The sequence below is a fragment of the Manis javanica genome, chromosome 16 (assembly GCF_040802235.1).
Source record: "Manis javanica isolate MJ-LG chromosome 16, MJ_LKY, whole genome shotgun sequence".
In the NCBI taxonomy this organism is placed as follows: Eukaryota; Metazoa; Chordata; class Mammalia; order Pholidota; family Manidae; genus Manis; species Manis javanica.
In genome coordinates, this window is record NC_133171.1 from 38,360,937 (window position 1) to 38,384,625 (window position 23,689).

At 42.1% G+C, this 23,689-nt stretch overlaps 1 protein-coding gene across 10 annotated transcripts in view; it reads left to right on the forward strand.

Moving 5' to 3' along the window:
- PKHD1 (PKHD1 ciliary IPT domain containing fibrocystin/polyductin) overlaps window positions 1–23,689 on the forward strand; it is a 421,695-nt gene that overhangs the window by 80,366 nt on the left and 317,640 nt on the right. The window lies entirely within an intron of this gene.

Sequence of the window (23,689 nt, forward strand, 5' to 3'; positions counted from 1 at the left end):
GTTAAAAATGTATGCAATTACAAATAACATGATTTTTCTGTCCTTCCTAAACTCCTTCCTGTCTGCCTTCCCACCCCTGGGCTCTGCCTGTCTATTCTACCACCAACCCAGGCTTCTCACACCCCTTTCTTTCCCTCCACATGGTGTTAAAGGGTCATCACTTCTTGCTTTGTTGTGCCCTTGAATACTCCCTTTCCTTTCAGTTCATTGCCAATTTTAATTCTTTATCTTCACTACTACATGCGTTGCCTCTGATCACAGCTGCCCCTCTGCTCTGGTGCCCTTTCCTCAGCAGTGTTGACCCCAGAGTTTATTGCAGTGAGGTGAGCCTGCTGAGCTATGTTGTCTATCAAAGATGTATCATGGGAAGAAACCTGTGGTTGGACAGCTAACAGCAAGACAGGGAGCAATCTTGATGCCGTTTTGGGCCTCAGTTTCTGCCTGGGTAATAACTGGGGGTTGGTGGGGACTCACGTGAGCAAATGCCAGTGAGAGACGGGTTGTGCAGTGGTTAGGTGTGGGCTCTGGAGCTGGGCTGCTGGGTTTGAATCTCTCTCCTGACACCTGGGTGACTCCTGAAGAGTTACTGAACAGCTTCGGGCTTCAGTGTTCCTATCTGTAAAATGGGGATGGTGATATTAGTACCCACTGAATGCGGGTGGGGTGGGAACTCTGACACACAAGCCACTGAGAACTGCAGCTCACTTTGGAGACGGTGCCGGTGTCACTGGTCCTGGCAGTGCTCCTTTGCCAGTGGGAGTGCTAGAAGATGATACAGAATTGTTTCTCTGTAGTACTTGCTATTTGACCAGAACCTTTGGCTTAGATTCCATTTAATTTTAATAAATTAGAAGATGAATAAATGCCTCATTCATCTTTAAAAACTTCTGTAGCATGTATTTATTGAGTTCCAACCACATCCCAGGGCCTGTGCCAGGCTCTGAAGGGAGCAAACTCCTAATGTGGAAAGAGACTTCCCCCTTTATGGGAATAGTAGGGAAGAGAGGCCACGTACAGAAGTAGATACGGTTTGAGGAAGGACACATACAGTCAGTTCATCACAGCGGGATGGAGCGTTGGACACCATTCAGACAGGCCACCTCATTGAAGAGAGGAGTTAACTGAGGTCCATAGAGAAGTGACCTGAGAAAGGTCACACAGCTAGTAATTTGGCAATGTAACCTGTGTGTCCATAAGTCATTGTGGGGTAAGTATTCCATTTCGTCCTTTGGAACCAGAGGGACAGGCCCTCCAAAACCTAGTAGGCTAGTGCCAGGGCCTAGGAGACACCAGTCCTGGGATGTGTGGTTGCCCTATAGATGCTGGGATGTCTGGTTTCCCTGCCAGGGCCTGGGGACCTGTCACCTGTGTTGGGATACACTGTTGCCTGGGCCTCGGGAAAACCAGCACAGACAGGTGCTTAATCAGAACTGGAATTCAGGTAGGATTCAGGTCTAGGTCCAAGTACTGTGTGAAAACCTTAGAATCCTAGTTCCATAGAATTCCAACAAGTATTCTTTGACAAAAGGCTTCCAAAGTCAAATACATTTGTGAAAGAGGTTTCAACAGGTTATCTATTGTTCCTTACCAGAGGACTTTTGAGGGCATCCAATATGTGAGTGCATAACATGGATTTCTAAGAGAGGGCTGCCATGTGGGGTATTAGGAGCTTGTTTGTCCACGGAACCCTCTGCTGCCAGGATTTCCTTTGGGGCTGGTATCTTTGTTCCTGCTGTCATTTTGGGAAATGTTGCCCGGGCTGTACTCTCCTGCCCCCCATGGAGTAAGAGGTGGGAAAGCTTATCTCCAGCTGGGCCAGTCCACTGAGGTCTCCTGAAGTTGGTGACATTTGTATCATGTCATGAAGAATGGGCAAGGCTTATGTATTTTCAGGGGAATGGTGTTCTCATGGAGGAACCGGTATGCACCAGACACTGAGGCAGGACCAGTGTGAAGAACATGGTTGCGTGTGAAGGGGACTTGCAGAACGAAAGAGTTTTAGGTTTGGGAAGGTGGGCTCGGATTGCATTGTGATGGCAGGGTAAGTGTTTGACTCTTTAATTCACCAGGTGGCAAGTGATCCTTGCGGAGTCACTGCAAGGTCACAGGAGTGTTTTAGTCATTCGATCTGGTAGCTGGGTGTGGAATGCCTTGGGAAATCCATGGGAGACAGGGGCATCGCAACCAGGTGACAGATCATTGAACTAGGGAGATGGCAGAGGGAATAGAGAGGAGGGGACACGCATCGTAGTTTACACTTGATAACTTGAGTAAGACAAAGCGTTCAAAGATATGGACAATTACATGTAGTAAGAAAATTAGCCGCCAACCTCCCAAAATGTTCTTTCCAAATTTTTGAAAATACAACACATCCATGCTCATGACTCCCAAACTATAATCTCTGCCCTGGAGCTCTCTCCTGGACTTCAGATCCCCAAACCTCGTGGCCTACTAATATCTTCATTGGATATGGAAGTGATATCTCAAATCTAGCAGATTCTAAATGAAACTGATCTCCACTCACCTTCCCCCCTGCCCCCCACCATAGTCCTTAACTCAGTTGTGGCAGTTCTATTTTTCAGGTTCAGGCCATGGAGGCATCTTTAACCTTCCAAAACGCACATCAGTTTATCAGGAAGTCCTGTTGGCTGGACCTTTAGTCTGACGGGTCTGTAGTGAGTCTACCACCATCCCGTCACCTTGTACCGATCATTACAAGGCTCACCCAGCGGGCCTCCCTGCCTCCGTCTTGCCTCCCTTCTAACGGAGCCCCAGTGATCATTTCAGAATGTGTCTGATAATTTCACTCCTCTCAAAAACTTTCTGATGGCTTCCAAATTCTCTTGCAATGAAAGCCAAGTCCTTGCACTGAGCTAGGGCCATTCTTTGCACCAACCCCCTCCTCCCATTCCTCGCCAGCCTCACCTCTCACTTCTGTCCCCTTTGCTTGCTCAGGTGCAGGCCCACTGGCTCCTTCCTGGAACATGCCAGCCTTGCTTCCACACTGAAACCTTTGCATTTGCTGTTCCTTCTGCCTGGAATACTCTGCCCCCTCCTTTTTCAAGTATACTGCTTTCACTTTTTACTGAACTGTTACTTCCTCAATGAAGTCTACCCTCACCACCCTACTTAAAATTACAACCCAGTGCTGCTTGTTCTATTATCATCTTGAAATTTCCTTTACTCTGTTCTATTTTTCCATAGTCCTTAATAACCTGCTAATTTACTACATAAGGTACTCATTTATTACATTTATTATTTCATATCTGAATTTTGTTGTTAGAATATGATTTCCAAGTAGGCAGAAATATTTGCTTGCTTTGTTCACTGGTGCCTAGAAGAGAACCTAAGTCAATTGTGCTAATAAACAATACAGAAATATTAACAAAGGCAGTTGAAACAAACCTTCACACATATTGCTTCTCCAGTCCTGACTTCTGAAGATTATATACACACACATACAAGTGTACACACACCCATGTGCACACAAAGGTGCTATTGTGTTGTTTATATTGTTCTTCAGCTTGTGTTTTTTAAAGGCCTGATGACCCTCTAAAATGTAAGCTCCTTGAAAAGAGGAACTTTGTTTTGTCACTGCTGTTTCCAAATGCTCAGGACTATGCCCTAGCACCTGACAGACCTCATTAAAAACTATGGAATAGATGAATGGATTTTTAAATGAACAAATACATCACGGTCATCTTTTCATTTTAGCATAGTACACTTTTCCTCAGAAGACACTGATGATACCTATTACATATTGTTGTGATATGCTGAAGCAACAGAGAAGATGTTAGAGAAAGAAAAAAAATCTGAAAAGTGCTAGAAAACACAAGAAGGTGCCATAAGGCAACCAGAGGTTTTGAGGGAATTTTGAAGGATAAATAGCATATCGAGTTGGATGTGTAGAGGTACCACAGCAGAATAAACATAATGCAAAGCAAGTTTAGAGCAAACTGATAGAGTACAGCTTCACTGCTGCTCTGGGAGATTCCAAGCTGAGAGTCCAGGCAGGTATCAGGGTAATGAATGAAAGGACTGCTTGCGGGAACTGCGAGGTTGACATTCCCTTTCCTTCTGTCTCTCCTCTTTTTCTCTGTCCCTGTGTACACAGAGCAGTTGGATCTGTGGCTCTCACGATGAAGTCTTAAGAACAGCTCGTAAAACAAAGAGGCATTATTTGTTTAGGGACAGGAGATGGGTTTGGTCCATTGCAGATTGGCTGTTATTAAACTTGGCCAGGCCCGAGGCAGCTCTGGAAATCCAGGACAGACTCAGGGAAGGAAAAAAGGGAAGAAAAGCAGCATGCACCTCATTTTTGCCTCCCAGGACCTCCATTCCACTCATCCAGATATTTTACCCAGCAATTTCATGTGTGATAACTTGGAGAGGTTTCTCTGAAAATCTGATCTTTAATACCAGTGGAAAAAAGAAGTCTGGAGCATTGATATTAACAGTTATACGGGAAATGATTTTAAACCTAGAGTCCTGTACCCAGTCAAATACTATTTGAAGTAAAAACAAAATAAAGTCATATATGCTATATACAATTCAAAATGTTTATAGCCCTGCACATGCTCTGAAACATGACATACCCCGCAAACTGTAAAATGAATCCAGGAAGGAAGATGATATGGGATACAAGAAACAGGGGTCAACAAAAAGCCCCCCAAAACAGCAAAAACAGAATAAAAATTGTTGAAAATGCATCTGTGAAGCTTAATATAGTTAAGAATAGATTCTTAACCAGAGTCAAGGACCTCCTGTTTCACTTAGGTCTCATAAAAGAAGAATAAGGATCAGAGGCATACACCTCCTTGAAGAAATGGGGAGACACATGTAGCACAAACACAAGCATTATGTGAGAATGAAATGTTAATAGGGGAGTGGCACATGGCTTAGTGGGGTGGAGGAAAGTCAAAACTAATTTCTTGCAAAGGGAAATTTAGATAAAAAGCAAGACAGTTTGCCCCATAAAACCCTAGAAAAGCTTTGGATTTAGAGAAATTTAAGTACCAAGAAATGGGTATGAGGCGGGACACCGAGAGGAGGGTGAAATCCTCTGTGCAGAGCTAGGTGCCCACAGCATGACCCTGGCTGGCGCCGTCAGGCACCTCTTGTTCCTCACTCCAGGAAGCAGAGGCATGAATTCTGGACAAACTGAATTAGTGAGATATTAATTAGACACTTGATACCAAGCCCAGGGGAGATGGGGGTGGAGGGTGCTACTGAAATCTGGAGGGTGTGGAAGATCTGTTTACTCTTTAGAGGGAGGCCAACCTCTCCTGATCCCGCCCCCCAAGCCTGCCCCCAACTCAATTCTTTCCCCTGCCCAGCTCCAGCATCCTGGCAATCCAAATTCTGCTCCTTCTGGGAAGGGGACCGGAAGACCCTGCTTTGGAGAGGTGAAACCATACATTTCCACATTTGGAAACCTCATGGAGTCCCTCTGACAGATGGCTCACTTAGATCTGTAGTGCATTGCTCCTAAAGGTGAATGGGCAGACTTCTGATTTTGGCCATGAGAAAGGAATGCATTTTAGACTTACCCTCCTGCCATACACAACTATAACACTAGTCAAAATATATTTCAGGTGTTGGATAATAGCACAAGGCTGTGATCCTTTAGGGAAGCGAACTGTATGGGAGAGTGGCTTTCCTTCTGGGAACACTATTAAAGACCCAGCCCAGGCATATAGAATTCAAGCAGGGGAGAAACAGTTTTAATGGGTGGAACGATTAGAGGTTGGCATTCAGGGCTGCTTATGTAGGTAGGGGGTATGGAAAAGGTGGTAGAGGTAGGAGGGATAGAAAAATAATGAAATAATGGCCAGAATTTTTCCAAATTTGAAATAAATCGCAAACCCACAGATGTAAGGAGCTTAATGAATCCCAATCAGAGGAAATATAAAGAGATCCATTATTGGAATTCTCAGTAATTGTTAAGTTGTACATTCTAAATTAGTATTTACAGTCAATACAACTCCAGTAAAACACCCTAAGAGGTTTCTTTTTTGGGGGTGTGTGTGTGAAATTTCCAGGCCAGTTAAAAAATTTAATGGAAATGCAATGACTAGCCAAAACTACCTTGAAAAGCCTAAATTTTGAGAACTTGTACTGTCTGACTTCATGTCTTACTATAAAGCTGTGTTAATCAAATGGAGCTTTAGGCAAGATCTTGTTGGAAAAAAGAGTTTCTGTTGCTAAATGTATGTTTGAAAACTTTTGCTTTGGTGTCATGGAGCCTGGGAGAGGGGACAGATTGAAGGAAGGTGTGATGAGGGGTGTCAGAAGGAACTTAATCAGGAGGACCTGAGTGACCCTTGAGCATATAGAACAATATTGGTGGGGAGAAAGAGCAGATTTTTTGGGATTAAGGGGTCAGTGAGTGGCAAACAGATGCAAGCAGCTGGGACAGAGCATAAGAGGGAAGCACATGGAAGGATGAGGGTATGTATCCTGATGCCCACATTCATATCAGTCGTGCTATGGAGGGGTTCTTAAATTAAAAGTGCTTTGCTTAAAGTTGTGGCATTCAAGAGTGTCATTGGATTTGACAAGACCAAGACTCCACAGGTCTCTCTCCTCATCCATTATTCTAGTGCCTATGAAACAGTTCTCAGGCAACCCTGACGTTTCACTGGTTAAATCACCGCCATTTCATGGGAAATATTTCTATTTTTTAATTTTCTTGGGCTCTTTAATGTACTCTTTCCTCAGGTGGATTTTCATTTCCTTAACAGTGAAGGATTATTCTTTTGGGGAATCCCATAGTACTTTATCATAAGGAATTTATCTTTTGTGCATTTAAATTATGTATATTAATTATTAAAATGTCTTACCTCTCAGCGGGGTACTAAGCTCTCTGAGGGCAGGGTCCCCACTGGATTCCTCTTTGAGGGAAGGTTGGATGGAAAAAGGCACGTATCTGAACTGGGTTACTGTTAAGAAAGCAGAACCACACTGCTTCATTTGATCCCTATTTTTTGTTTGGAGAGATTCTCCTAGAAAATTGGGGTACTACAGCAATGGGATAAACTACACATTTTCTATATAATGTGTATAGTCAGTTAGAGGCTAATTTGAAGCTACTTTCCATCCCCTGACTGATTTTGTTCCTTCTCTCAAGGAAACACAAAAACACTGTTTCTGCATTTGTTTCCTCTCCCCTCCTTTTCTTCTGGGTTTTCTTCTTTTCCCTTTTCCTTCCTCTCCCTTCCCTTCCCCTCACTTTCTTTCTCCTCCCAATCCTTCTCTTCTCTCTCTTCTTGGTTGTCTTCCTTTTAAACCACCTCTTTTATTCAGGGCTGTGTGCCTGTGGAGGGAGGAGCTGCGGAAAGCGGGCTTGGCCCCCCGTTGGTGGGCCCGGGACCTAAGATGCAGGAACTCAACGGGTCCCCGGCCCTCCCACCCACTGACCTGGAGGAAACTTCATGAGTCCCTTGTGCCCATGCTTCCTCTGTGAAATGAGGCTCCTAATGTACACCAGTTACCTGCTGTGAGGGCAGAGTGAGTTGGGAAAGTAGGTACTTTCACAGCAGAAAGGGGCTTCACCTCCTTAGGATAGTTAGGCAGGCGGCAGAGGCAAATAGGGTGCATGGTGACCAGGACTCCTGAGGCCTGGCTTTTAGTTCTAGCAATGCCCTCATCCGACTTTGTGTGGCAAGTCACTTGACCCTCCAGTTGCTGAAGGAGGTACTACCTGACTTGCAGGTTTTGGAGAGAGGCAGACAATACATATAACAATGTAGCTAGAGGAGGAACCTAAAGACCCAACAGAGGCATTATGAGGTGGTAGTTATGAACTGGGCTCTAGAATAAATCAGGATTTCAGGCCAATCTTCTATGTATGTGTCATATGGTGCTGGGCATACATGTACATCACACGCATGTAGAGCACTTCGCAGTGTCTCACGAGCAGGAACCCCTTGTAATGTACTAGGTATGACTACTTTTGCTTAAATGCAGAATAGGGCTACACATCTAAGAAAGATTATTAATGTGTGAGTGCTGGGTAAACTGGCATGGAAAGTTAAGGTTTACAGTTTATGGCAGCATTTATTGTGGCATCATAACCAGAGGCTGGTGGGTAAAAGAGGCTTTGCCACTTTTCTGAGACCAAGACTGCCTGCTTCTCTCTTGCTCTTTCTTTAAACTGAGGGGATTCAGGCAATTCCCTGAATTTAGCCTGAATACAGGCTTCAATCATCTGAACAAATTAACTGTGCTTATGTTTCCCAAGGACTCATGGTATTAAATGAGGTCATGACTTCAGCCTTTTGCTCTCACACCAATGTACGGTGACAGGAAATGAGGTTATGATTTTAAAGCATCTGTCATATTTTGGCCAAGAAGAGTCCTTATCATTTCCAGTTGTTATAGTCTCACTGAGTAATGATTATATTACCATACAGGAGTTGAATCATCTCAGGTATAATGCCCTTAACTTTTATCTTAAAATAATAGTTTCTGTTCTCAGTGGAAAACAGCTTTCTCAGCCCTGTAAAAACAACTCTATTAATGACAGGCAGAGAGCAGACCCATCGGAACATGACGGGATTGTTTCCTTCTAAAGCACAGCTTTGTAGATGGAAACTGTCCTGGTCTAAAAAAATAGTGTATGGAATTTTCTCAGTGAAATCTAATATGCAAAAATCCATGGGCTCATTTTGAGTATGACTATGGGAATGTAATGATCAGATTTCTTGCAGGCCTTCCCCAGTATGGGACTTGAGCTAGCCTTCAGATAGGCATGCTGTGGGTGGGAGAATGGCCCCATAATAGGGTTCTTTGGATTGAACAGGAGCGGGGAGACTTGGTGAATGAAGAACCAGAAATGTTTGAGTTAGTTTGTGCTGACTCACTGGTACCCTTGGATGACTCAGTTTTGCAATCTCCTGTCTCAGTTTTCCTATCTGTGACATGGATAGATTACTGGAAGTCCTTAGCAATGGAATATGAAAACTGTGATATGTGGCTATGTTACATTATCCGCATATTTAATTCTTCATGTGAGAGAAAAAGCTGGTGCTTTCAGAGGTCCATTTGTGCATGTCCTGGAGACATTATAGTAAGTCATGATCCTCCCCAAGGACCAATGGAGAATTAAGAGCACCCAACTCTGAGCAGGCTCCCCTCTGGGTATAAAGGGTCTCAGGTGATCATTGAATGGGTTTCAGATATTAGATGCAGCTCTGCTTTGTGTGTGTGTGTGGTCATGTTTGTGTTAGGGGAGGAAACAGTATGAGTTTCCTAAGTGTTTACATGGTTTCTTATTAGACATGCTAACTATTTTTCTTTTCACTAAAAGCTATGAAATAACACATTTGGAGTCTAATATATATGGCATTTGTGTTTGAACAGAAAATAATCATCTCAGTCTTGAAATAGACGATTTAGTTAATTTGGAAAACTTGGGCTTTCCCTTTAAGGATGTCCTCTTTTAAATCTTGTTTGCTTGGCCATTCATCTTCCTTTCCAACACACTTGCTGTTAGTACACTGGGCAGAGGTCTGCTCCTTTGCCAAGACCCACAGTAATGCCCCAGAAATGCATGCCTTTGTAAGAGAGGTGGGGGAGCTTTGACTCCCTGGCTGCAGTGGCAGCTGGAGCTCTAAGGGTGGCAAAACTTGGGTAAAAGTGAATAGAAAGGACACTTCATTTTGGGGAGAATGTGGTTGTTCAAACATGGGAAGGGTTATGGCAACTGACTTTTTCAAACTGAACATTCAGCCCAGAGAGAAAGAACTCCCTTTTCCCAGAAGTTGTTTTACAGTAGAGCAGAAGGGGACCTGGAAGGAGAGAAACAAGGGTGTCGGGGAGAATTAAGAGAGTGTTGAACATGCAGTTTTTCCATAAAAACTGTTACTCGGAGAGGAAGATTCTTTTTATGGTGCTGTCATTTGTATGGGTTGATTGATGTTAACCTGCTCTTGGGTTTATAAAGTGGTTGACTCAGGCATAGGCTTTCTGTTGCTTTTCCACTGGTTCATTCCAGCTTTGAGGAGACAGAGCTAATCTCACCGGGCAGATGTGTGGAAGGTGAATATGGCCGCTCTTGCTGGCTCACCTAGTTACTATCTTCTTGCGCTCTTCATGGACTGCTTCGACCACTGGTAGGATGGTTACGTCTTCTCCCTCTTGGTTGTGCATGGCTAAAGGCAGCCTACGGAAGGTCCTGGCAGTGTGTAGATGGAGGAGCGTCTCACCCCAGCGCAGTTAGAGGTCATCTGTCTGGCTGCCGTTCTCTATGGAACCAACATCAATGCAAGTCAAGGGAAGAATGTGTGGATGAGGAGAGCCTTTCCATGCAGGATGCACTGAGGGATCGTCCCGGCCACCCCCAAATGGGAGGAATGTGTCCTTTCTAAAGGAGGAAGGAAGGAAGTGTTTTGAAGCAGACATTTAATGACGAATGAATTGCTCAAAGGATTCTATACATTAAAAAAGTCAATGAAAACAAAAAAAAATAGAAAAGGCATGTCTCAATTCTGTTGATTTACCAAAGAAACCTCTGGTCTTTTTGAGGTATGATAACCACTGGGCCAGTTTCTTTGGGTTCTCCTTTTGATGGGGTGCAGATGCAGCACAGGACCAATGTGAAGTATTTCTTTACCTCTAATTAAGCACTGGTAACCTCCTAAGATTAATGATATTTAACTAATTTTCCCGAACTGTTTCTCTCCTTTAGCTAAGATGATGGAGATCCGGTGTGCATTCGGTCTCCGTGATAGCCGTCTCCCATATCCAGCTGTCATCTGTTTTGAGCACAAGGAAGCTTCCCACTTTCCCACTCTTTTGAAGTCTGAAGGGCCACATGGCTTGCTTAGAATGTGGGTAGATGCATTGAATTTCTAGGGCTTGACTCTCCAACTTTCTCTTTTCCTTTGCTATGATGATGAAATGGCCCAGTGCATGGCATCAACCGAGAGAGGACAGTTGTTCTATGCTGAAGAGTTGCCAACATTTGTAGCAAACTTTGTGTGAACGAGAAATAAACATTTACTGTGTTGTGCCTGTGAAGATTTGGAGTTGTGACTGCACATAATCTAGCCAGTTCTAGATGGTGACTAATGATGCCACCTTTAACCCTTAGCCTTGTGGTTGACCCACTGCCTTCCACCTGGTGTCTTCAATTCTTCTCTATGAGTCCACCTGAAATCCTGTCCTGGTAGCAGGCATGACAAGTTGGACTATAAGATGGGACCATTAGGCAGAAATTATGGACTGGTGGTATTTAGTGGGGTAAGATCAGCATCTTTCTATACTCTGGATTCTCACTTTCCTCACCTTTCACTGGTGGGGTGTTTCCATTTTTACCCCCAGTACATATGCCCTGAAGATCCTCTGTGGATTTTCTACTGCCAAGAAATTAATCACTTTTTGCAGTATTGTTGCAAACTGTGGGCATTTGTAAGGAGACATGGCTCTTTCTGTCATTTCTGCCTGTGTTAAGTCTCTGTTTATTTCCTCCTAAGAATCCCTCTGGGATATTATGCATGAAGAACATTTGTTCTCCATCAAATGGAACATATATTCATGTCTATTGTCTATAGTCTATATCTATATCCAGAGATCTATATAATCTATTTATAGATATTTTCCATACACTCATGTTCTCTCATTTGTCTCTTTAAATTTTACTTAAAAATTTTTTATTATGAAGACTTCATTCACAAGGGGGAATGGAAAAACACCTCACATGGACTTAAGTGATAAAGAGATCCACAGAGTGGCTCACAGAACAGGCTCAGGAATCGTAGGCAGGGCTTGATCCAGCTGCTCAGTTCTCTCTAATGAGATGGCTCTTTCCACATCTCTGCCCTGCAGTCCACAGGATCAGATTCAAACTAAGGCTGCCTTCTCTGTGGCCAGAAGATAGTTGCCAGTAGCTCCCAGGGCTACTTGCTCACATCATCACATTGCATAGGAATGAAAGGGTCTTTTATGGGCATGGTCTCAGAAGGAGGAAGTTTCTTTCCCAGAATCCCCTTATGACTTATTGGTCCAAACCAGTGTACTTGATGACACTGCCCTACGCACAGTGTGATAGGCTTTGCTGGTTGTTTTTGGCCAATTAGTGTCACCTGGGGACCTTAGAGTGGAGCTAATCTCATCTTAACACCTGGCTAAGAATATGAAAGCACTGACACCTGGCAAGAAAAATCATGGGGCTGTTGATGAAGGGAAGCTGGAGAATGGACATTGGGGCTATCAGCCAATACTTAACCTCAATGTCTACCTTTTCCCCTTTCTGTAAATGAAGATCTTTTCCTCTTGTCTTCCTCACAGTCCTTTTTGATAACTTAGGGCATTGTAGTTGCATGGAATTTTGGATGGGTGTATGTGAAACAAGGTGCGTTTTCTGTATAAGGGAAGTGGCTAAGTGAAAAGGAGAGAGAGTAAATCTTCCCTAGATTTCAGTAGAGTATTTGCTTTTAACAAATAAACAAGAAAACGAGAAAGCATAATGACACATAAAACACACATACCTTCAGTAGCCTGCAGGACCTCAAAATCAGTTATGTGTTTCTTTTGTGATGTGCACCTTCCTGTTTCAAAATGACAGTAGTTGTTTTTATGATGGACCATCTCCCAACGGGGATAGCTTATCCCAGTTCCATGTGAGATAACTCTCCTCTAATAATAAAGAAAAAGATCAATCTTGGGAAAGAAATGGTCTGTTATAGTGTCTGGTTCTCATAATGGGTTTTCCCAACCACATCACAAATATTAATTAAACCTCCTAGCCTCCCTGTGTAGTGAATACCTATGGGTATGTAATGGAGTACATAATGGCCAACTGGCCAAGACCCCTCCATGAATTAATGTCAAAATCAAGGACCTCAACTTTTGGACTCACAGCTTCAGTACCAGTCCCCTTAAAGCATTGCAATTTAACTTCTTTTCCTTCCCAGAGGGGAAAAGTATGCACAGCCAAGCAGAAGCAAATATATTTTCTTCTCTTTCTGCCTGGCACTGATTAATAAAAGTTTGAAGGACACTACCTGATGGCTTTACTAAGACATTGAATAAATGGAAAAATATGACCAGCAGAGAGGACAAGGTCCTCCTGCACCCAGAAAATGAAATGATTGTCCCTCAATCCCCCCACCCTCCATATGTTATTTACGTAGTACTCACAAGGTGCCAATCATTGTGTTAGTCCTTGAGTGGGATTCTCAGCTGGTTGCTTTGAGATATGATAGAAGACTATGAAATGATGGTAACTATGAAAAACTATAAAATTATATGCTCTACTTTGAAAGGATTGTGTTAACTCTGCATGAATAAGATACAACCCTATCTTGTGGAATGTACTGTTCAATTAGGGGAATATAAAAACCCAATAACTGTATTATAAGCAAAATGTAATACATGTGGTAATACAGAAAATCAGTGAAGGCCAAGACATCTTCTGGATGGAAAAATCATCACCTGGAAATTCCCTGGAGGGTGTGGCATTTTATCTGGGCCTAAATTTATAAGGATTATAAGGATACAGGGGAGGTAAGGAACCAAGGTATACCAGTGAAGAGACACCGAGTCCTACAGGTGAAAAAACATGGTTTATATGTAAGTGATTATATTTGGCTGGAGTGTAAGGTGTGAAAGGAGGTGATGAGGAAGGGAACAACTGGGAACAAAGGCTGGGGAACATGAGCAGTCTTGACCATCAAACTAAGGAGTGTGGATTTAATTCAGGAGGAAATGTAGAGCTGTCCGAGGCTTTATACATTTCATAGCTACCACTTTGTTTCATGAAGCATCCCTTCGAGCTCCTATCGGAGTCCGGATGCAGCCTGGCTGAACTGTGGCCCGACACCAGGTTAGTCCTAACGCACGGCAGCTGTTCTCCTGAGGCTCAGGTATAAGAGGAAAGAGCATGAGGAAATGAGGTGCCTTAAAGCTGCAGCTGAGAGCTTGGAGGAGGGGTGTTCTGAAGGTAATGCGGCCAACACTGAGTGACTGCTGAGCACAGGAAGCACGGCGGTTCTCCTCAGTGTTTTGGGTCCCTCGTGAGGTATGGAGGGAATGGTGTGGTACAGTGGTCTGCGAGTGGCTGAGCTGAGTCCTGTCTCCCTGGCTGGAGCATTACCTGCCTTTACTACCTGTGTGATTATAGGCAAGTCCTTGGGAAAACCTTGGCCTCCTCCTCTGTAATCAGGAACTGGACTAAATCAGCTTTTTCCAATGTGAATTTTGTGTACGAGTAACAAAGAACAGTCCATTAGAAAAAAAGGGTCTGTGGCCAAATAAGTTTGGGAAATGCTGTAGATTGAACTCAACTCCGTGAGTCCTGATGCCCAGTAGCGTGGTGAACGTGGGGGGGTCCTACAGAAGGGAAGGAGGGTTTACTCTGTTGAACAGTCTTTTCCGAATTTCTTTGATTGAAGGAATCTTAATTATTTATTTTTCTTCTCTGCAACACCGATTGAGTCCCTGTGGGACACTTTGGGGAATTTTGGGCTAGATCATCGTCAGGGGAAAGTCTCATTCTCACATTCTCTGGTTCTGCATAACCGCTGAAGATTGCCTCATAGTCCAAAGGCAGTGTTCTCCACTCTGGTTGGGTGAATTTTCCTGCCTATCATTCCCACGTCAACTTTCAGACATGAGGCAAGAAGTTCTTTAAAAGTGTTTCTAAAAGTGCTTTGAGATCCTATAGGGAAGGAGATCCCTGGTGGATTCATCATATGACTCCATTAACAACCTTGTATGCTAAGGATCTATCAACTTCAGCTTCCAGTGTGGAGCCATTGCATTTCTAACGTACTCTATGAACCAGGAAAGGGCTGAGGGCTGATTTTTTTCCACCTCTCTTTTGCATCTGAATATAATGTAATTTAACCTAGCAAAAAAGACACCGATTGTCTGTCCCACAGGACTTAATTAACTCCCAGCTTCATGGTGCACCACAGAAATAATAAGAAAAGGAAAAGTTCGGGTGTTCCGTACCTGTCCACTTCCACCTCTGGTGCATAATGAGATGTCAGGAGTGGTGACATTGATGAGATGTGTAAAACATGCTGATTGCAGGAGGCGGTGAGGTGCCTGCTCGGCTCCTGGGAACTGTGGCCAGGCTGGAAGAACTGCAGACCCAGTGAACAGCCTTTTCCTTCAGATTATGATTTCCTGCCTTCTCCCCACTTACCTGAATGCCGGTTTTGTTAACCTTTAGCTTTGCCTTCTGCACCCCTGGTCAGATGTTACACTTGTCACGGGGCAGATGCCATGTTTATTAAGCTGCCTGTAGCAAATCCAGACTGGGTGTGCAGGATTCTACCAGCCAGCCCTCGGGGGAGCCCATTAAGAAATTGCAAGGCTAATAAAAACCATGCTGGATGAAATTGCAGTCCTCTGGTGCCACTCTGGGATGGGTCGAATCTGGTTTTAAATTTTAATGGGGGCAGGGACTAAAGAGTTGAACTGGGACCCTTGTACTGGTAGCATCGAGAGGTGTACCTTCTTAACCCAGAGGTGGAATGGTGCATGAGGGGACAAACTGGTTTTCCTCATGGTGCCAGGTTCTGCACATTTGAGATAGAAATTTAGTAATGTTTCATAAATGCTAACAATGCAATGCTCCTAGAAAAAGGCTTCACTCTCCCTGTGGCTTGCAACTTTGGCTAAATTGGGGTCCTCCAGCTCCACACTAATTGAAGCCTGAATTCCCCTGCTTGAGGGAGTCCTTGAAAACAGGGAAAATGGTTTCCAACTCCTTGTCTCAGTAAAATAATTCTAAAACTTCTCTGTACAGGTAGCTTCTCAAAAAGAAGATTGTACGAGCTTTCTTGGAAAACCAGTTCAGCATTTAAATTCACCTTCACCCAGTGCCCCATTTAAACCAGCAACCACTGGCTCAGGAGATTCTCCATGCCTTTGCTAAAGCCCTCTGCTCACAGACTTTATCACTTCCCCTGGATAAATTAGTAGTTTTCAGACATTACAATGAAAGAACCGAGCAGATCATTACTGTTTTGGGAGAACTGAGGAAAATGGAAGGAAAAAAGTAACAGGGAATTTGAGTACTAGGTATGATGCCATCTAGAGAAGTAAATTCTGTATTTTATTGTAAAGAAACCACTATGACTACTAAGAGAAAGAGAATACTTCTCACTGGGAACTGAATGAATCCCTTTGCTTGAACTACCATTGGCTGCTCAAAATGAAGCTTTGAAGGGGTGCTCAGGGAGGCCTAGTAGCCTGTTTCAGGGCCCACAGCTCATAAGCAGCAGGGCAGGACTCAAAGACAGACGAATTAAGAGCCTATACCTATCACTGCTAATTTTCTTTAGAAAAAGGTATTTCAAAAAAGAAGAAAGAAAATCTGTTCTCTTTTGTGAACATTTCCCCAAATAAGTATGTGAAATCACCATATATACTGGTGGGAGTAGGTCTTTGGGTATTGGAGAAAGTACAAATATACTAAAACTTATCTCCTGAGCTGTGAGCATGGGTCTAGTTCTGTGCTTGCACTTGTACCAGCTCCTGACTTCCTGTGGACATTATCCTATCATGTGTGTTCTAGATCCTCCCAGTGGGATTTTCTGCTTCCTCTAACCTTTTGTCCTGACAATGATTGAGTGGAAATGCCCATGTGAGTGTCTATGTGCATATGTGGGGTAGTGATGAGATATGGAGGGCTCTGCTATTTCTAACTTCTCTGCTATGTGGGGTAGTGATGGGCAATGGGGGTGTCTGCTATTTATATCTTCTCTGCTATTAAAAATAAAGTTTTGTGGAATGAATGAATACATGGATGAACATAGTGTAGGTTGATGGTCACTAGATTGAAATCAGTTCTCAAAAGAAACTTTTAGAAACTATTGTTGAGCCTGTAGACATTAGGAAACATAAAAGAATCATACTCTTAACAAAGAAACAAGTTACACAAAGGGTGGTTTTACTCAAAAGGCCTTCCCACTTCAAAGGAATATTCACATACTTTGAGAGTACAACTGGAAGAACAGTGCAATTGACTTATTTAAGGTGATATAGTCATTGGGGCCTATTTTTCTTTAACTTTTTAAATAGACAATTTCAAATAAATGAAAGTAGTGAGAATAGCATAATGACCGCATGTACCCATCACCCAGCTTCAACAGCCTGTCAACTTATTTACTATTTTTTTTAGAGAAACTTTTAACTGAAGACTATTTGATATGTTCTACCTTTGAAAGGGGAATTTTCTAAGGGAAATGTTAAGGATGAAAGCAAGTTCTAACTTGGGAACTTCTGTGTGTAAAATACTGTGGGAAGGGTGACAATATGGCACATTTATTTGAATTTGTAGGAACACGAGGCATGTAGGGTTTAGAATAGAAATTCTTTATTTATCTATAAAACTCTCCTTTGAGCCCCCGTTTTTTTCTTTTTTTTTTGTTTCTGTCTTTCATGCCTGTTCAACTTCAACTCCTATTCAAGATTTAAGTCCATAAGGTCTAAAACTTCTGGGTGTATTTGCATTTTACAACAGAATTCTTAGAGACCCCAAACATGAAGTTATAATGGTAGAAAAATAGACAGTGAAGATGTTTTCTGTCTACGGGGTGGGCTAGGCTCAGGGTCCCATCAAATTCAATTGCCCGAGCGACTAACTGACGATTCGTTAACTTGAAGGCAATAAATAGTAGCTTAAGTGGAATGACCATTTTTATGTGACAGGCACACGGCATGTAACTATTTTGTGTATGTTATTTTCATGACACTATGTAGTAGATATTATTAGCCCCATTTTACAGATAAAGAAATGGATGCTTCTGAAGTTTGAGAGACTTGCCCGAGGCCCCAGGGGTAGTCATGTTGGAGCTGGGAATTTTGAAATACAGCCTGCCTACGGTTAAACTTTCTCTTAGCCATGTTGCTGCCTGCTAAGTAAATGACTGAGAGTGATAGCAAACGTTATGTTGGGGATGGGAAGAAGACAAGATGGGAAGGGGATGCGGTATGGAAAATAAATCTGAGGTAATCAAAGGAAATCATTTGATAAAATCTTGTGTCTAGTGAAATCAGAGCAAGGCTTTGTGAATTCAGACTAACTTCCTGGGCAGAGCTGTGTTTACTGAGGAACGAAAGTGTTTCAATTTTATTTTGAAAAATTTGGTCCAGCAACCAAGATGCTTCTCACAGCTCATGACTGTTCTTAATTGTTTGCCTGGCCCTAGAATATGGAATGGCTCTGATAGGAGGGAGGGGCCTCACTCATGCCTACCCTGATTTTGTATGGAACCATGTCCACTGGAACAAAACAAAGAAATATGCCAAGCAGGGAAAGAAAGGACTCGGGGAACAGATACTATCAGTGCTGGGAGACGTGACATCCACTCCAGGTTGTTAAGACGTAGCCAGTCAAGATGGCTGCAAGTAACCACAGGCTATGTGAAGAGATAAATGGGTGACCCCAGCCTGTGTCAGGCTACGATTGATGCCACTATCAGTCCTAGTGCCTTTCCAATGAGTTTAAAAAAAAAAATCTTTGATAGAATGTGTTATCTAGTTACTGGCACGAGGGCAATAGCCCGGAGGGGTGAAGGAAAAGGAAAGAATAAAAGGTCACTCCAGGACGACAATCTCTGTAGGACTAAATGAGAAAAAAGGATCTGGCTCAAAAGGGGAGGAAAGAAATAAATAACAATAAAAACAGCCGCTAGTTGCAGGGATGGGATAAGTGAAATTGCGGTTTCTCTGTTCTTATTCCTCTCTCCTCTCTCTTTCCTCTTATTTCTCTTTCTCTCTCTTTCTTCCTAGCTCTCACTCCCTTCCTTTTCCCCTTCTCTTTTAAATTAAAATAGACCTTGAACTGTTCCAGGGAATTTTGCAGAAGGAGCCATAGATTCTTTTGTTTTGCCCTTGAACTTTTTTTAATGGTCTGATTGGGATTGTAAAGTCTTATTTTTAAATCTCCAGGAGAAGTGAAATCAAAGGAAATCTTTCAATAAAATCTCATGTCTAGTGAAATTAGTGCAAGGCTCTACCAGTTCAGTTCAACGTCAAGGACATGGCTGGATTTACTCAGGGACAAAAGTGTTTCAATTTTATTTTGAAAAATTTGGACCAAGAAGCGAAATTCTTTTCACTAATTAAAAAGTTAATGAGTCCCCCACTTTGTACAATAACGATAATTCAAGAATGAAGATATGAAACAAATGAAATGAAATTCCTCTAGATCATGGAAAAATATGCTTTTATACTATGATACGATTAGTGGGTATTTGTAGTGGGTATGTGAATTCAGCTCTGTAATAGCTTCCCGGTCATCCTCTCCCCGCACGTGCTCACACACACACACAGGCACGCCCACATCCACAGTTTTTTATAAGCACCTAGATATTTTTTCAGAGGCAGGAATAAAATTGCTTTTGCTCAGTGTTGATGCACCAATAGAATTCTATTTTGTGATAACAGAAACTTTAATTGGCTCCTTTTAGCCTTCAACTAAGTTTTGCAGGGGAAACAGAAGGGAGAACTGAGTAATTTTGTCTAAAAGACTATAGCTTTAATTAGCATGAATTTTTTCTTTTTATCTGACCTGGAAAAATCTAGTTTTTTTTTTTTTCTCATAGAGCATTTGTAGAAGAAAAAATGTTGGTTTTGGGGCAAGGGGCCTGAAGGTTGGAGTGGATCTGTAGCATTTTGTACCCTCTCCTTTGAGAAGAATCATGTCAGATATAAACATATTGGTCCCCAAAAGCTACTCTGCAAAGAGTAATCTATCTGAAGCAGATTCCCTCTTTTGAAAGGCCAGAGGGGTTTAACCATGTGATTCCCTGGCCTTATGTCATATTCTCCCTAGCCAGCAGTGCTCAGTCACCTGTCGTTGGCACAGCTGTGTTGCCATGCCTTCCACTGTCAAAGGCATCAGAGTAATGGAAGTGCATGGGCCCTGGACCCATGGTTTCATGTGTCAGAATTCCCTCATCTCTTCAGTGTCAGCAGTGCTTCACAATATCTTCCTGCAAAGCTTTTGAGACATAAATGAGCCTACAGATGAGAAAAACCCCCCAAAGAACTTAAGCACTATTCAACTAGGGCAGTTCTTCCATCAAGGTGGATTCCAGGGGTGCTTGATGGTGGTGTTTGGCTGGAATGTGGCCACATGCCTGTAGAATGCACAGCTTCCTAAAATGTATTTTGCTACTCTTGCCAGAGTTGCTTTTGGGGACGAATAGTTTTATATCTGACATGATTCTTCTCAACTGTAACGTGGCACTTGCAGAACAGAGTGATGAAATGGTAGATGTTGGTACTTTCTGTAGAATTGATTAGAGTGCGAACAGGCTAGAGGAATGAAATTTTAGGGCCAGAATGGAAAAATACATAGTGTGATTTTAACAGTTTCTAGCTTGGCAACATAAAATATATGCTGAATGATTTGGCTTGCTCATGGAATTAATATATTTGAGATACTACATTTAAAATTTATTTTGCCGAGAACTTGTCTCTTCTACTGAGGTATGAGTTACATATAACCAAATACATGGATCTTAAATGTATAGTTCATTGACCTATGTATGCATTGCAAAGCCCACATTCAAAATCAAGATATAGAGCATTTTTATGACCCAAGAAGGTTGATTTTGCTTTGTTTTTATTTTTTTTAATTTTTTGCTGTAAATGGTGTTGTAACAACTGAATCTTAAGAGATTTATCTTTTCCTTGTTTTTGTTCAAGAAGTATGAGGAAGGCAAGTAGAAGTACTTAGCACCTGTTATTATTTCTCCAGCACAGAGTTAATTTTCACATATATTAGTCAATACATTATAATGGCCCTTGAAAAGTCTCCATTTTATGAATAAGGGACTGAACTTCAAGGAAATCAGATGGCTGCAAAGATTACACAGCAAGTGGTGACAGATTTGAATGGGTATTGCTGTATCCAAAGCCTATTTTCTTCAACTGGAAAAACAAAAAAATCAGTGGGATTTGGGGACCTGAAGCCTTCCACAGAATCAGAGATACTGAAAGTCCACATTAAAAAAAAAAAAGGTTTGGAAGAAAAAGAAACATCTCCCCTATGAGAGGAGAAAACCAATTGAGTGCAACTTTTGATTGGCAATTCATTTTAATTTGAGATCTTTCTGTTTCTTGGGCTGTCTTTTTCTTTGTATTTCTAGATTTCTGAAAATTTTACCACTATTGAGATTTCTTTGGTTTTTTAGATTGTTCTAGATTGCTCTTTAGGGCACAGTCTCCTACTGCCTGAACACAGAGCTGTGAAGCCCCGGCCCCACCACGTGGCAGCATTTGTCTTTGAGCATGCTCCTTTGTCTCCGCATGTCTCAGTTTTCTCATCTGTAAATAAGACTAATAAGATCCCTCAGAAGGTTGTTGGGAAGCTTACCTAGTGTCATGGAAGTAAAGGTGTCTGGTGTCTACTAAGTGTTCAATCAGTGTTTACCATTATTATTGTTATAATTATCATTTCAGCCTCAGGCCTTCAGCCCTGAGTATTTTGTTTGGTCTTTATTTGGATATTTTCCAAATTCATATCAAATTAATGTGCTACCAAAATGGTGGAATCTGACTGAGAGAAAGGACCACTGGAGTCTGAGCCTGTGTGCGCCTGCCTCACTCCCAACTGGAGGGCTTTCTGTGTCCTGCCTCTTTTACTGTGGGGACCCTGGGCCCGCTGATGTACCTGGAACCTGCTATTATACATGTTTCCTGCTGGGTTCTATGCCCTGGGGGGGCCAGTTTGAGCACCTAGCACTGTGCCTGGCACTTAGTAGGTGATGCAGCACTATTTGTTAAATAAATGACATTCCTAATTTCATTCCTGGACCAGATTCCACATGCTTCTGTTTTCATGGGGGAATGAGGAATAATGTAGGAGTTAATTTTCTGGGCAACCACAAATTGTCCCTTTAAATAACAATGCATGTTTATTTTGGATATTGTCTTCTAAAACAGAGCAAAGGCTTTTCTGCCTTTTCGGTGGAATATACGCTCTAGAGCTAAGTGTTTTCTTGAGGCTTCTGGATCATTTGCATAGACTTCAGTTATGTTACTTTGCAAAAAGAATACCTTTACCCTAAGTAGTATTGAATTTGCGGGAAGGTGTGTGTTCCTTGCTAAATGGCCCATGACGGTGCTGATAGATTCTGTCCCTTCCTTTGCTCTCAGACTCTCAGGTATTACATCTGGTTGCTGTCAGCAGCCTCTACTTCCTTCTAATTGATCCTTCTGTTCTCTTCCTCATGAAATGTTAATTATCTATTTATCTATCTATCTATCTATCTATCTATCTATCTATCTATCATCTATACACACACATATATATATATAAACACACATACACACATATATATATGTATATATATATATACACACACACAAAATCAGGGCAACAATATTCTGACTGCAGCCTTAAAAGACACTTCTTGATGAAGTGCATGAACTTTGGTGTGTAAATATTGTGACATATGTCCCCCTTCCCCCCACCCCCATTTCCATTAGTATCTTCACAACTGAAATTGTGAGAGGTCAGCTCTGTCTCCCCACCATCAAGACCTAACATAGTATTCTTATAGCACTAGGGCCAAATGCTTTGTATTATTTACATACTTGTTTTTTTTTTTTAAACTTAAGACACAAGATAATTATAGTTACACAGATTCCCAAAAAAGAGTTCCTCCTGTTTATCATTACATTTTTACTTTACTCTTTCACTTTTATAACTGGAAATACGCTAAGATGAAAAATAATTTAGTAGTGATCTGTGCCAATTGTGCAGTAAAAACTATCAAAAGTACACTGCTTCCTTAATGATTATTAAGAATTATTTTTTGAAAAAAATTCTGCCCAGTGTGTAACTTTCAGAAATAATTTAGAAGTCATGTAACATGTGAAAAAGGGAACATACAACATGAAGATTCTATTTGGTATTTAAAAGAAATTATAATCTGATAATATTTTTAATAAAAAAAAATCTAGCAATGACAAAACTGTCTTTGGATGAAGAGCCCACCTTTCTCAGGTTCTCCTCCCTCCTTCAGCTGTGACCTCTGAGTTATCTTTATGATTTGCTGTCATCCCTGAGCAATTTCTTCCTTTGTGTGGTGGGGGTGGTCCACCCTTGGTTTGGTACATGAAAATATTAAAATTTTTTGTGCTTTCTTAGTCCATAGATTCTGAACTTCTGTTTCTTTGTAACTGAGATTTTTGTCTGCATTTCTCAGGGACGATCTGGATTAGGGTTTAATTTCTGCTTTTACTTCTACTTGGCCCAGGAACGCCTCAGGCAAAGGAGACCCCTAAATTTTCCCGCATAACACTGGCTTCAGGCAAAGGGTGATGGTTCTCAATTTCATAACGATATGGGCATCCAGGCATATTTAAGGTCAAGAATTTGCATAGGATCGGTGAACACAGAATGCTGTTCCTGGGACTGTGGCACGAGATACAGAACGATGCTCCCACTGTGTTTTAATACATCAGGGAGGTGGAGACTAACACGTGGACTTTGGGCAAAACCAGGGTATGTGTGAATTTCTTTTGTTTCAGGCTCATTCCCTCTTTTCAATTGTGATCCTCTTTTAAACAAGTCAGTGTGGTTAAAGCCTTCTTTGGTGAGGAGTAAAGTGAAGAGCTTCTTTCTAGGCCTTTCTCTTGGGGAAACTACTCGGTTAATAATGGATTCACTTTCATTCAGTGAACCAGAATTTAGCTACGGACAGTTCATGCCATC